This window comes from Lynx canadensis, chromosome D1 (assembly GCF_007474595.2).
Source record: "Lynx canadensis isolate LIC74 chromosome D1, mLynCan4.pri.v2, whole genome shotgun sequence".
Lineage (NCBI taxonomy): Eukaryota > Metazoa > Chordata > Mammalia > Carnivora > Felidae > Lynx > Lynx canadensis.
Genome location: NC_044312.2, coordinates 112680587 through 112696135, shown reverse-complemented (window position 1 = coordinate 112696135; position 15549 = coordinate 112680587). Strand labels below are relative to the sequence as shown.

Here is a 15549-nt window from a genome sequence, read left to right as displayed (position 1 = left end):
GCCAGCCCCGGGGACTCCCAGCCTGCCATGGGCAGGCAGGTAGGCAGCTGGCCACCGTGGTCTCCCCCTGAAGACCAGCGGGCAGGACTTTGCTGCCAGCAACACAGGCGCCAAGGTGCCCTCACTCAGCACGTTTAGATTCCTCCTTCCCGTGTCCTTGATATGCTGGAACCTTCTCCACCCGAGCCCGGAGCTTTGGGGACCAGGACAGTACCAACAGCCTCACTCTCCTGACTGGCAGGGCAGGGATTTTGAGTGTCCTGGAGGCTTCTGGGCCCTGCAAGGTCACATCAGTGCCTCGGTTTCCCAGACTGAAGGAAGAGGGTCCTTGGCGGTGCGGGTATGGGGACAGGGGTGGGCAGCGGGGGACACTCACTGCTCACACTTGCCCCTGGGAAGGAGGAGGGAGGCGGGGCTTGGGGCCGAGGCCTCTGCATGAGAGGTGCAGCCAGCGTCCTCGGGCTCCCACCATTCCCGCAGGGTATCTTGGACCATCGTTGTCGCTCGAGGGGCCGGCATTCACTGGGGATGTGGGGCCCACGGTCTGTGTCCCGGGGTGACTGGCAGGAGAGCAAGGCTACAGGGACCGTGGCTCACAAGGCGTTGTCAGGGAGCACTACAGAGCCTCGCAGCAGCCGGGCATCCCCCGTCACATCACTGGGGAAAACTGAGGGCTATTGGAGGTCTTGGCCCCTCATTCGAGCTGCTGCTGAGGGAAAGCTAGGGCTGGGAGTGTGGGTCCCTTGGCTCCTAGGCCACCGCTTCCCCGCAGGCCACCGTCTTCCCCAGGTGGGCCGGGCTCCGGCACTGGACCTGGCAGAAGTCACCGTGCAGCACTTAGACCAGCAAAGGGCCCCAGGGGTGCTGAGGGGCAGACCGGCTCTTAGTGGGCGTCAACGGCTTCAGGCTCACCGCTCCTCAGGTGCGTTTTCCAGAACCCGTCCCCCAGGACGCTCGGCCACACATCTGCATTCACGAGCTGGGGGAGCGCAGTGTCCCTCGCTGGCTCTCAGCGGCCCGGTGCTCTGCTGATTCGGTCCACAGTCACCAGGCCGCTGACGCAGGCCAGGCTGCGTGCAGCAAAGCCTCGGGGACTTGCCGTCGGTGCACAGACACAGATGTCAGGCCCAGCTCCAGGAAGGCCCGCGGGAACTCAGAGTTCCTTTGCTCTCCCCAGCCGCGTCCCCGGACCTCTCTGCCCATCACCCAACCACCCGCTGAGCACCCCAGAGCACATGGCAGGGAATGCCGTGCAGCCCCCAGAATCTCTGCCCTTCCTCGACCTCGAACCCGCCCCCCATGCGTGCGTCTGTTTATTTGTATACCGTAACATGTCCTCACGTGATAAAACTCGGCATCAGAGGCCCCGCACTCCCCGCCCGGGTGGGGGGACCGGGTCTGCTAATGAGTCAGGGAAGGGCACAGAGACCCTTCAAGCCAGGCCCCCCCACAACCGTGAGCAGAGGAACGACGGGCAGAAGTCCCGCCGGAGTGTAAACGTGAACATGGAAGGAGCCAGGGGCCAAGAGCCAAAGTTGCACCAAGTCAGGCCTGTTCTCCTGCCTCCAAAGACCCCACACCCCTTGTGTGCCTCCCAGTGTGGGGAGCTAGGATTTGACGGCCTAGGACATCAGCTCCCTAGCAGGATGCGTGTGGAGGGCCGAGGCATTCCCTACAAGGCCAGAATGGCCTGGGACCAGTACAGAAAGCCCCCACAGAAAGCCCCAGACAAAACGTGTGGGGGAGACTGGTCAGCTGGGGTAAACTGAGGCAGGGTCTAGTGGGATTGGGTAGGGCGCCCCCATAAGCACTATCGGCTGTGGGGTCATGGGCTCCAGAGGGCCTGAGTTCGCCATCAGTGCCAAGGTGGTGGGGGCCGGTGGGGGCCCAACTGCAGCTGGGCCCCGGCCCAAGGAGACCAGACTTGCTAAAATTTGGAAATCCTGGCTGGGAGTAGAGGCGCAAGATAGGGTGGAGCTTTGGGCCCGGAAATGTGGTTTTGCTGGTGGCGAGAGAGAGCCTGGGGTCGCGGGGTCAGACCCAGGCAGGATGCAGAGACAGGGCTCTAACGGGGATGCCCTGAGATGTCAGCCTAGGCACGGAATGGGGTTGGGGAGTGCCATCAGCGAGCCCCCACTGCCCCAAACCCCCGGGGTTAGAAGCACTTTGCAGACGCTGAGACAGAATGCAGAGTGGTCTTTCTTGAACTGCCGTGTGGGCGCCGGGCGGGAGCGGCAATGCTCGGTTTCCCGCCCTGCCCCAAGGAGCAGGGTTCTCGCGTCCCAGTCCCACTCACTCAGACTGTCTTCATCCCGGAGCCACTTTGCCCCACGTGGGGCGTCCCTTCCGGTGGCGTCTGTGGTGTGCGCAATGATGTCTTTTTTTTTCAAACAACTTGACTGAGGTATAATCGACATACAATAACTTCACACAGTTAAGTTGTACAATACTATACGTTTTGACGCACGTGTCCCCTCGTGAAAACCGTCACCAGGTTCAAGATGACGCATCCATCGCCCCGAAGGTTTCCTGAGTTCCCGTGACCCCCACCCTCCTGCTCTCCCCACCCCCGTTTCCTTAGCAACCGTTCCTCAGCTTCCTGCTACTCCTGTAGTTTGCATTTCAGGAGCTTTACGTAAACGGGAATCATACCGTCTGGGCTCTTTTTTTTTTTTTTTTTTTTTTTTGGTTTGGTTCCTTTGACTCAGAGTCATTGCTTTGAGATTTGCGTATACGGATCGCTCCTCTGTATTTACGAGTGACGCTCCATGGCTTGGCTGGGCCACAGTTTGCTTAACCAGTCGCCCGCTGATGGGCATTGGACGGAACCCACTTCCGGGTGCTGCAGAAACGCGCTGCAAATTGTTTGCACTCAAGTCTCTGTGTGGACGTATGTGTTTGTTTCTCTTGGATAAATACTCAGAAGGGGAATGGCTGGGTCACATGGTAGAAAGAAATGTGTAACTTTTTTAAGTTTATTTTTGAGAGAGAGAGAGAGAGAGAGCGAACGAGCATGGGCAGGGAGGGGCAGAGAAAGAGGGAGAGACACAGAACTCGAAGCGGGCTCCAGGCTCCGTGCTGTCAGCATAGATCCCGATGCGGGGCTCAAACCCGCAAACTGTGAGATCATGACCTGAGCCGGAGCCGGACGCTCAACCAACTGAGCCACCCAGGTGCCCCTAAATGTGTAACTTTTTAAGAAACTGCAAACGGGTCTTCCAAAGCGGCTGCACCAGTTTGCATTCCCCCGGCGGTGTGGTCCAGCTTTCCACTGTCATCGGTCCCACAGTGTGCAGTGATGTGTCCTTGGGTTCTAATCCGCGTCTCTCTTATGACTCAGGATGTTGAGTATCTATCCCTGTGCTATTGGCCGCCAGCACAATCTTCGCCCGAGAAGCCAGAACTAGAACGTTGTGGGGAACACACGGGGTGGGGGAGGCGTCTCTTGTCCTCCCCTCTCTTCGTCCCCCCCACCCTCACCTCCTGACAGCTCCAAAAGGGGAACTACATTTGAGGTCCTGGAGGCGATTGAGCACGGAGCACTGGTTTCTGGGGTGTCTCCCGGTGCCCTCCGGCCCTTCGGCTGAGGGAGGCCCTGCAGTGCTCCCTCTTGAGCGGTGGGCCGGCTGTAGTGACCCCGATGGAGGCCACACAGTCTGAAGGCTTCCAGCAGAGCTCAGAGACACGCAGGTGCAGGCTGCTCGGGGGCCCCTTGCAGGGTAAAGCCTCCATGGGGAGCGTGGTGGTGGAACAGCGGTCCCGGTCCCAGAAGCAGACCTGGCGTGTCCTTGACCACAGCTCCTAAAGGAAGCCAGGCAGCACCCTTCCCGGGGTCGGCCACCTGGGGTGGTGCTGGGGCCCAAAGTTCTGCCATTAGGAATAAAATAATTTTTGTTAAGTCCTTGTCAAGGCAGGAGCGCTGAGCCCCTCGCCAAACCCCGGCCAGATCTAAAAGAGGGAAGGGCTTCAAAGGGCCAGGGGCGCTGCGGCCTCAGCACAGCTACCCCACGGAATCCGTTTTCATGCAGGCCTTTTCAAGGCGGTGACAGAAGTCCCCCTCAGCATTCAGGGGAGCCACAGGACGCTGCCACTTTTATAGGTCAGAAAACAGTGATGGCAGCGGCGGCCGTCAGGGCCCACACCGACAGCCGAGTTTAAGTAGCGGGTCACGCGCCGCGCCGGTGATCGCACACTTAGGGGTGGGTCCCCGGATGCAGGCTGGATGCAGGGGTCCCGGGCGCGGGTCTCCACTTCCCCCCCTCGTTCACGGGCCCCCTTTCCCGGCGTGGCAGGTCTTACCCGCCCACCTGCGGCCCTCGCACCCACCGGCACCCTCGCACACCCTCCGGCTCGGGTGACCGGGGACCACCTGCGCCCGAGACCCGGCCGGAAAACCCAGGCGGGGTCCTGATTGGGCTGGCTTGGGTCACATGACCTTTCTTAAACCAATCACTGTGGCCTGGGGAGCGGGAAGCTCCGACTGGCCAGGGCTGGGCCACTGTGGCGCAACCCCTGCCTGGACGAGGGGCGTGTCCTCGTGGCTCGGAAACCGGAAGCTCCGTGGGGGCCACGTGAGCAGAGAAGCCCGCCCTCGGCGGACAGCGTAGGCGGAGAGGCCGGCGGTGGGGACCGGGGGGAGACACACCGCACGGGACACGGGGGTCCTGCCTTCCCTGCCGGGGATCTCTCTGCAGGTCAGCCCACCAGCCGCCCCAGGGCACAGGAGAGGGGACCTGGCGAGCGCTGCCCCCCCAGAGCCAGAGGGCGGGCCCCCTGGGGGCCCGGTGCGTCCGAGCAGCCATTGCCGGCGGTGGCTCGCCGTCACAGGTCACCAGCTGGGGTGGGGTGGCGGGGGCCGCGTCCCCACGGGGAGGAGGGGGGCGGCGCTCTCCGGTGGGGCGGCTGCAGGAACGGGTCTCAGAGGCCACACTTGGCGGGCTCCGTGCTGCCCTTACCCCGCTGCTTCCCTGCAGAAGGGGACAGGCCAGGGGGAGGCGCCGGCCGGGTCACCCTCCAGAGGGAGCAGTGGCCATACTCCACGGTGCGCTGGCTTTGGGGCGATTCACACGCTTTCTCTCCAGCCCGAGGTTCTCCCCGTAATGAGAAGCTCCCCGACTCCACGGAGCTCTGGATTCCAGCCGCCCCCGAGAACCCATTAAGCGCCTTCTTCAGGATCGCCTTTAGTGTTTTTTTCTGAGTTATTAAGCTGAGGAGTTCCCTGCAAGGAGCTTTCGGGGACACAAGGGAGAGGGAAGGCAGTTCGGTTCTCTGTGTGTCTTTCATGGCACTGCCTTTTCCTGACTCCTCTCCCGAAGCTCAGGGCCAGGGGATTTTCAAAGAGGGAGTAGGATCCGCCCTGGGGCTGGAGACAGCTTCTCCTCCGGAAGGATCCCCCCTCTAGCCTCCTGGTAAGGTGGAAAAAGCAGCAGCTGCGGAGGAAGCTGATTTCTAGATTCCTCCTGGGGGAAGTTCTCCTCGGATCCCTGAGCAGAAACCATGCCAGCCAGGATGGGTGTCATCCTCTAGCCACCTGCCCCTGGCCTCACAGCCCTCCGTGCATGGGCCCCCAGCCTTCAGTTCCCCAGAAACCGACTACCTGGACCCAGCTCGCTGCTAGTCTAGACTCACCACCCACTCTTTGGTGGCCTGTCTCCGTGTCACGGTGTTTTGGTGTGAATACTCTGGTTCATTTGAAATTCCTGGGGAAAAAACACACACGCAGCATCTGGAGCCTCCCTGCCATCCCCACGGAGGACATGGGGCTTAGCACCCGTCCTGTCGGCTCAGGCTGCCATAGCAGAGCACCACAGACCACGTGGCTTCAGCAACAGAGTCATTTGCTCAGAGTCCTGGAGGCTGGAAGGGCTGGTTTCCTCCAAGGCGTCTCTCCCTGGCTTGCAAATGACCTTCTCCCTGTGTGGGGGCACCCCTGCTGTCTTTCCAGACTGTTTCCTCTTCTGGTGAGGACACGTGAAGCTGTAAGGGTGGGCCCTCCCCCAAATACAGTCAGGTGCAGAGGTGCTGAGGGTAGGACTTCAACTTGGTTTCAGTGGGGCAGGGGGCAGGGTGGGGACACACCATCCGACCGATGACAGCAGCCCAATAAAAGATGATGCTGCGGACCATTTTCATTAGTTACAGCCAAGAGTGTTTGATGCGGGGTGGGAGGGCAGCACTCCTTGATGATGCTGGTGGTACTCAGCAGCTACCGAGAAAGTTCCAGAAGCATCCTACCATCAAGGAAGGAAAATGGTACATCTGGCCAACCAAGGAACCAAGCACCACCACGTGGGGTTTCTTTGATCGTGTTCGGCAGATGTGGGGCAGAGTAGAGAGGCATGTTTCTGTCCAGGTAATTAAGGAGGGACTTCAAAAGCTTCAGAAGCTGGAGGCTTTCTGTTCAATTATTCAGACTGATGCATCCAAAGGTCTCTGAACAGGAAATAGGGAAGAGATTGCTAAGTAGTTATGATGAAGAGTAAATGAATTACTTGTCAGTGGTGCACATGTGATCTCGGAGCACCGTGTGAGCTCGTGTCTCGCCAGGTGCGTGCTGTCCGTGAACGCTGGTGTGGGAGGGGTGGGTGGGAAAGGAGGCCCAGTCTCTTGGGAATGCCAGTCATTTCTTCCTTTTCCAAGATCGGTGACCACCTGTGTCTTTGTCAGGCGTGATTACACACTTCAGCGTGAGTCTGAGAGTCTTGGCATTCAGGCCGTGGGGGCCACCCCCCCCCCCCGGGCACCTGAGTGAATAGTCACTGTCCTGGGACGCTGTTGCGTCTCCACTCCCGTTTGGGGTCAGCACCCGTGAGAAGCAAGGTAGTGTGGATTAAAAGCAGGGAAGTTTGAGATTGTCTCAGTAAGAGTAGTGCCCCAAAATGGATGATGGTGGAAATTTCAGGAGGGGTCATAGGGCTTATTGTGGTACTTCTCATTACTTTTGTTTATGTTTGAGATTTTCCATAAAAAAAGAAACTTAAAATCATATTTAAAAAAAAATGCCTCCTTCTGTTCATGGCCATGATGGGAAAACAGAGCCTGGACTTGCCTTCCACAGGAAACGACCAAAACTCAGACAAAATGTGTGAAACGAGGCCTTGTTTTGACCGTGAAAGATGCAAACACACAAGACAAGCCCTATGACTGCCCCGGCGTCCCGCGCTGAGTGTCCAGGAGCGAGAAGCCCGGCGCAGGCTGGAAGGATACTCAGGTAGAGGTGGGGCTGAGAGCCCAGGGGCCCACAGCAGCCACCGTTTGCAGAACAGAGTGCCAGAGAGGAAGTAGCTGCACGGAGGGAGTCAGGAAAGCTCCGACCAGCACACTCATGGGTGAAAAGCCAGAGAAAGCACCACCCAAAGGGTTCGAGAACGGTGTCTGGAGCTCACACGAGATAAAGAGGCAGGGCCTCTTCCTACCCACCAAACTGGAAGAAGAAAAAAAAAACACGAAAATTCATGCAGCATTGGGAAGGTACTCAGGAGGGTCCTGCCTTCACACTGGAGAGTAATCCGCCCTAAACTAATCATGTCTCTGTTCTCACCTAACAAATCTTAAAACCAAGACCTGAAACATCAGGCCCTTTCCAGGTCACTTAGCTGCACCCAAAACAAAACTCAGGAATATTTATAAGAACACAGAAATATTCAGCACCCCAGCAAAGTGGAATTTGCAGTGTGTGGCATCCACTCAGAAATTCCCAGGTGTGCAAAGAAGCAGAAAACACTTCCCATAGGAGAAAAATCAGTTAGTCAAAGCTGACCAGGGATTGACACAGTTGTTAGAATTAGCAGAGAAGGATATTAAAGAAGCATTATAACTATATTCCATAGGATAATAGTGACAGGGGAAAAAATTAAAATTCTCTGGACTGTACACTTAAAAATGATTAAGATGCCAAATTTTATGTTGTATTTCCCCACAGTTAATTTTTTTTTTAATTTTAAAACTCAATTTAAACTTCCAGAGATGATGGGGCGCCTGGGTGGCGCAGTCGGTTAAGCGTCCGACTTCAGCCAGGTCACGATCTCGCGGTCCGGGAGTTCGAGCCCCGCGTCAGGCTCTGGGCTGATGGCTCAGAGCCTGGAGCCTGTTTCCGATTCTGTGTCTCCCTCTCTCTCTGCTCCTCCCCGTTCATGCTCTGTCTCTCTCTGTCCCAAAAATAAATAACGTTGAAAAAAAAAAAATTTTAAACTTCCAGAGATGAAAACTACAATGTCTGAAATGAAAAATACACAGCATGGGATTAATGGCAGATCAGACATTGCAGAAGGAAAGGACAGTGAACGCAAAGAAGTAATGCTGGAAACCATCCCAAGGGCGACACAGAGAGAAAAAGGAACCATCATTTTTAAGGAAATAAAACAATAGAGCATCAGTGCACTATGGGTCAGCTTCATGTCAGTATAAGTTCCTGGAGTGGAGGTGCTCATGTGGGGAGAAAGACAGAAAAAATATTTAAATAATGATAAAAATGTTTCAAAACTGCAAGTGAACTGTGAACTCACAGATTGAGCAAACTCAAGACCCCCTGGGGAAAAAAGTCCACCAACACACATAGTTTTCCAATTGCTCAAAACCAGTGACAAAGATAAAAATCTTTAAAAAGCCAGCAGAGTGGGGAAAGATGCATCCCCTACAAAGAACAAAGACAAGAATGACAGCAGATCCAGCATTAGAAACAGTGCAAGTGAGAAGTCACAGAGATGCGTCTTTAAAGTACTAACGGAGGAGGAAAACAGAGCTACTTCAAAAACAAAGGTAAAACAAAGACTTCTAAAAAACGCAAAAGCTAAAAGGCTTCATCACTGGCGGGCTGCACTTTAAGAACTATCGAACGAAGGACTTCCTTCAGGTACAAGGAGAATGACACTGGATGGAAATACTCAGAGGAAGGAAGGCACCAGAAATGGCAACAGCAAGACTATGTAAAGAAATGTGCTTACTATTTAAATCCCTTTAAAAGTCATTGGCTTAAAAAGTTTTTTTAAGAAATAAAAGTCATTGGCTTTAAACAGAAATAATAACAATGTAGTTTGGGGCTTATGACACAGGGAAAGGTAATATGTAGGGCAACTGCTAAAGTAACCAAACAAAAAATTATAGCTAATAAGGTGACACAGGAGATAAAATGGAATCATAAAAATATTCAGCCCAAAAGAAGGTAGGAAAAGAGGGAAAGAAAGGGAGACAAAATACATATAGGGCAAATAAAAAATAGAAGATTGAAGTTAAACCTAACCATATCAATAATCACATTAAACGTAAATGGTGCAAACACGCCCCAGTTAAAGGGCAGAATTATCAGGTTAGATGACAAGCAGGACGCCTCCGAGGGGCACACCTTAACCATTAAGACACAGGTATGTTAAAAAGCAAGAGTGTGGTAAGGCTATACCAAAAGAAAACTTGAGTGGGCATATTAGTATCAAAGTAGGTTTCATAATAAAGGATGTTAACAGAATACCTTAAACTTATGAGTAAGGAACACAATGATTTGGGGTGACACCTAAATCCTCACTGCTGATGTGAGACGAATTTTTGAGTGGGTAAAGGTCATCCCTAAGGTGACCTGCCTGCTTTGCAGGATGCCTGGAAGTCCCATTCTGCCTCTTCCCCCTTTGATTACTGAAAGGATAGACAAGTGCACATGTAAAAAATGAGGTTGGGAAGGTGCTTGCTTCCTATAAGTAAGTGCCTTAACTGTGAAGGGTTTTTGGACCTGAGGTTGGCAACTCCCACAGCACCCCACCTCAAAAAAAAAAAAAAATGTTAGCAGAGTTTAAGAATGTAATTTCGTAATGATAAAAGAGTCCATTCTGTAGAAGGACATAAGACCCATAAACATGTACGCATCTCATAACAGAGCTTCAAAATACATGAAGCAAAAATTGGTAGACCTGTAAAGAGAAATAGATCCACAATTATAATCAGCTATTTCAATAGCCAATAGAGCAAGTACACAGAAAATCAGTAAGGATGTAGGAAATTGGAACAACGCTCTCAACCAATTTGGTCTAATTGACATCTATAGAACTCTGTGCTTTCTTTTCGAAAGCACTTGGAACAGTCCTCGAGATAAACCATATTCTGGGTCATAAAACAGGTGTCAACTCAAAAGTATTCAAGTCATACAAATTTGTTCCCTAGTAGAATTGTATTAGGAACCGATAAGAGAAAGATCTCAGGAAAATCCCCCAAATGCTTATAAACTAAATAATGCTGCTCTAAATAATTCATGGGTCAAAGTAAGAATCAAATGGGAAGTTAGGTAGTATTTGAGTTGAATGAAAATGAAAACACAACCCACCAACGTGTGTAGGGCACCACAAAGTAGTCCTTAAGGGAAATTTATAGGACTGAATGCCTCCATTAGAAAAGAAAGTGCTCAAATCAATGACCTCAGCTTCCCCTCAGAAGCTAGAAGAAAAGAGCAATTAAACCCAACATAAGGAGAAAAGGGAAATAGTGAAGATCACAGCAATCGATGAAATAGAAAATAGAACAATAATAGGGGATATAATGACACCTAAAGCTGGTTCTTTGAAAACAGCAGTAAAATTGATAAACTTCTAGCCAAGCTTCTCCGGGAATAAAAGGGGGGTGTGGCAGGCACAACCTCCCATAGCAGAAATGAGAGCCAGGACATCGCTACCAATCCTTTCTCCAGCAGATTCCCTTTGTGCTCTGTCAGAAACCAGTTGTTCACATATGCATGCAGGTCTGGTTCTGAGCTCTCTCTTCTGTTCCATCATCGACTGTCTTGATTACTGTGTCTTCATAATAAGTCTTGAAATAGATTGGGTCAGTCCTCCAGTTTGTTCTTTTTCAAAAACTTTTGGGGGCTCCTGGATGGCTCAGTTGGTTGAACACCCAACTCTTGATTTCAGCTCAGGTCATGATCCCGCGGTTGTGGGATCGAGCCCCCCATCAGGCTCCACATGTAGCATCGAGCCTGCTTAAGATTCTTTCTCTCGGGACCCTCACGTGGCTCAACCAGTTAAGCGGCTGACTCTTGGTTCAGCTCAGGTCACGACCTCATGGTTTGTGAATTCGAGCCCTGCATCAGGCTCTACACTGACAACCCAGAGACAGCTTGGCAGCTTGGGATTCTCTCTCCCTCTCCCCCTCCCCCACTCGTGTTCTTTCTGAAGAAATAAACTTTGAAAAAATCAAAGATTCTCTCTCTCTCTCTCTCTCTCTCTCTCTCTGCCCCCTCCCCCTTTCACACATGCTCTCTCTCTAAAATAAATAAATACATAAAATGTTTACAAAATACCTTTTGGCTATCCAAGGGAGCTTGCATTTCCATACGATGGACCCAGCCATCACGGAGCATCTGCTGCAAAGCCACAGGGAATCTCTCCATTGTGTGGGCTCGTCTGCGTCTCTCAACAGTGTTTTGAGGTTTCCCGTGTACAGGTCTCCCCAGTCTTTTGCCAAATTTATCCCTAACTTTTTCATACTTTTTTAAGATATTGTGAAGGTATTTAGATTTTTCTGCTCATGGCGGTCTGTTGCTGTTACGCAGAATTACAAGGGAGTGGGGGCAGTGGTCTCCACGAGGATGCTGTCCGTTCCAGTCCACTTGGTGGGCAACCCCGGCGTGGGAGTGGCCCAGGGACGGCCATTCTGCCTCAAGGCTCTTTCTCTGTCACACCTGTCTGTTGTTTGGGCAGCAGTGGGGTGGGCAAGGGGCGCCCTCTTCCATTTTGGGAAGACGTTGAGCTGGCACGTCTTTTCCGGAGGAGACTCATCACTTCCTACTAAGGCACTAAATGCCAGTACCCTTTGCCCCCGCCTCTGCACTTCCGGGACTGTCCCCTCCAGTTCTGCTGGCCCAGGTGGAAGCTCGTGGAAACCGCCCACGCAGCCCCGGGAGGGCGTTAGTCCAGTAAGACACAGGGTGTCCACGCAGGGCTGTGCAGTGGAGCTGTTGCAAAGACGAGGCGGCTCTGGGGTCCTGCTAGGGGACGACTGCCAAGCAAATGGCTTTAAGCGAAAAGAGCCACAAGCAGAGCAGCGGCCGGACGCGTTACTCTCGGCGTAAGAAAAAGGGTGCCGTGTGCGGGAGCTCTTCCTTCGTGCTCACCTCTTCTGTGAACTTAAGACTGATTGAAAGGGGCGCCTGGGTGGCTCGGTGGGTTAAGCGTCCCAACTCTCGGTCTCGGCTCAGGGCGTGGTCTCGCAGGGGTGTGTAAGTTCGAGCCCCACGTCAGGCTCAGAGCTGGCGGTGCAGAACCTGCTTGGGGTTCTCTCTCTCCCTGTCTCTCTGCCCCTCCCCTGCCTGCTCTCTCTGTCTCTCTCGCTCTCAAAATAAACGAATAAACTTAAACTGATTTAAAAGATAGAGCCCTTTAAATTTAAGGGAAAAACACGAGAGGGACAGACGTGCCGAGGAGGCCAAGCTTGGTGGAGGGGCTGTATGTCTGTGTCAGTTTCTTCTCACGTCCGTGAAACCAGGTGCCTCCTGGTTGGTCTTGCGTCTCCCTGTTCAGCTCTTTCTCTGGACAGTGGGTAGACGAGCCGTGTCCCATTTGGCTCGGTTGCCCCGTGCCTGGCACAGAGCCTCTCTCTCAGCAGATCTTCAGAGGTCTCCAGGGGTCAGAGCCGTGGGCTACATTCTTTCTGGAATGTTCTCATGGAGCCACCTCGCATCCCTCGAGGGGGGCACTGAGACGTCCACCTGTTACAGATGAGGCGCCCAAGGCACAGGGAGGGTGAGTCATTTGGTTGAGGTTGCGCAGCTGAAGGTGGAGGGCTGGGATTTGCACCCAGGCCGTCCAGCTCGAGGCTGAGCCCTGAACGCCGGCCCAGCCAGCATCTCTGTGGCGGTGACAGGCACCCACTGTGCGGGGCTGGGCACGTGTACAGGGTGAGCCTGATGCCGGCTCACGGGGGGAGCCCGTGGCACCGAGCCGCCAGCCCAGGTGTGCGGTGAGGAGGCTACACTTGGCGGACAGCCGCGCCCCCACAGTGAGTGCCAGAGGGAGTGGACCCAGGGTTCCCCTCCCGCTTTCGCCTTGTTCCAGGTGGCATTTCGGTTTCTTTGCTTAAAAGACGAAGGATAGTCAGACTTTCTGGTGGCATTTATTCTCCACTGGCATTTAAGATATTCGCCAAGACTGTCATTTTGAAGGGGGAAAACGTTCAAATAGTAGCAGTGACTCAGACCGGGACTCGGCCCCCTCGTCTGGCTCGGCCCCCCCGGAGTCGCTGGGGATCTCAGCCCCGGGGCGGGGGGGGCCTCTGCTCCAGGAGAGCCAGGCCGAGTGGGGCCTTCTGCTTGTCTTTAGGGGCTATGAGAGCGGGGTGGCCAAGCGCGGGGTCTCGGGGGGCGTGAGCGTGAAAACCGTGAGCCTGCCCTCACCCTCAGTGCTACTGGCCTGGCCTCTCTGTGTAGAGCTTGAGGGGCCTCCTGGCACCACGTCCGGCCTCGAAGCCAGGGCTGCTAACTGGACCCCGGGCTCCTTCGTCTCTGCTCCGCCATGGAACATCTTTCCAGAAGTATCCACGTGGAGCCCCTAGGCTCTCAGCCTCTCCTTTCAGGCTTAGCAGCAGGGACTTCAGGGTGGACGGGCCTGGGTTTATCCCTTACCTGGAGACTTACTACTATAGGATAGTATGTTTGCGTGCTTTTTGTCTGTAATTCACACAAGCCTGAGACCAGTCGGTGGCTCTGTCCCCAGCCCCAGGGACAGACCTGCCTGCAGGAGGCACTCGGTAAACGGAGAGTGATGAGTAAAGCTTTTGGTGTGATGCCTGGTAATGTAATGAGCCCTTGAGATATGGAAGCTGTTAGGTCCTTATGAGTCATAGCAGCAGGTGCCAAGATGTTTATGGTCGTGGCTTTGTAAAAACATGATCAGGTTCCACATGCGTGTCTATAACGGCTTTATTCATCATTGCCAAAACGTGGAAGCACCCTCGAACAAACTGTGGTCCATCCATTCAATTCAATATTATGCGGCTATAAAAGGAAATGAGCCCACAAGCCACAGAAAGACCCACGTAAGAGGAACCCACAAGTGCATACTGCTTTGTGAAGGAAGCCAATCTGAACGAGCGAGGATCCCAACTATATGACATTCTGGAAAGGGCAAAACCGTGGAGACGGTAAAAAGATCCGTGGTTGTCAGGGCGGGGGTGGCGGGGGGAGAGGGCTGGACAGGTGGAGCACGGGGGAGTTTTAGGGCAGTGAAACTACTGTGTGCCACTGTAACGTCGGATACGTGGCAAAACCTATAGAAAGTACGTGAAGCGTGAGCCCTGTGGGCTTCAGTTCATGAGAACATAATCAGGATTGGCTCATCACCTGTGGCAAACGTAACACACCAGTCAGCGCAAGGTGTGAATAATAGGAGGGAAGGGATGTGTGGGAATTTGCCGTAGTATCTGCTCAGTTTTTCTGTCTGTAAACCTAAAAGTGTTCCAAAATAGAAAGTCTCAGAATAAAGTCTGATCGGGCACTTACAGCCGAAGGTCTTACAGCCGAGAGTGGGAGTCTCAGGGAACCTGTCACCCAGAGAGTACGGAAGGGAAGGGGCTCCAGAACCTTCTGCGGATCCGCACAGTAGTTACCATGACCTTGGAGCCTGTGTGGGGAGGACTCCCTCCGGACGCCGCCGGGGACGAGGTCCCGGGAAGAGTGTGAGATGTCCAGAAGCGGCTGGCGGGTCGGGGAGGTGGGTGTCTAATCAGGAGGACGTCACGGGGGGATGGAGACTTGGCGTTTTCTCCTCCTCGCGCACCTGTGGGGAGGCGCCTGTGGACCCGGGAGTTCCTGGCACACAAGCACGGGCCACCGCTGTCACCTGCCTCCACCCCAGAGCGGTCATTTTGCGGCTGTCACGCACACCGGGCGCTTCCTGCAGCCAGTGGGCAACCTCTCCATGGCCACCCGCGCTGTTTCGGGCTGTCCTTCCCTTGACTCAAGCTACGACTTCCCTACCACACACGGGCTCGCGGCCTCTTGTACGGCACGCAGCTCGACACCGTGGCCCCGGTGCCCGTGCCCTGCACTCAGGCTCGTGCGTGTGCCTGAGCTCTGGCCACGGAATGGGAGGGTGGCCTGTTCTAAACCCCCACAAGCCACCTCCGCACCCTCCATCCACCCTGCGCCTGGATGTAGATGAGCCCAAACCCGTAAGCTCCATGTTGAAAAGGGCAGCGCCCAGGACCCTGAATCGCCCCCTGGAAGCCAGCTGCCATTTCTCGGGACTTTGCCCGGAAGAGAAGGAACTTCCCGTGGGACTGAGCTCTCATTCGTTAGGGGCATTGGTTCTGGAAGCCAGCTGAAGGAACGTAGGGATATATCACACATCCTGACTTTGAACCCCACGTAGCCCACCTAATCACTTGAAACCCAACAGTGTAGAGGTAAAGGGGACCTTTGAGAGCCCGGGTCAACCCTCTCGCTTCCCCAGATAGGGGTCTTGTCAAAGATTACAAAGTCATTTGTAGAAGGACTGGAGCATCTGGGGTTCTGACCCTGGCTCCCTGCCCCTCACCACCCGTCCCGTGGGCATGACCTCCACCAACAACGAGTCAGGA

The 15549-nt window shown here is 54.2% G+C and overlaps 1 protein-coding gene and 1 non-coding gene across 2 annotated transcripts in view; both read left to right on the top strand.

The window, feature by feature from the left end:
• SHANK2 (SH3 and multiple ankyrin repeat domains 2) overlaps nt 1-15549 on the top strand; it is a 509419-nt gene that overhangs the window by 430100 nt on the left and 63770 nt on the right. The window lies entirely within an intron of this gene.
• LOC115526681 lies at nt 9460-9609 on the top strand. Its single transcript, XR_003972717.1, has one exon. It is a non-coding gene; the product is annotated as a U12 minor spliceosomal RNA (small nuclear RNA).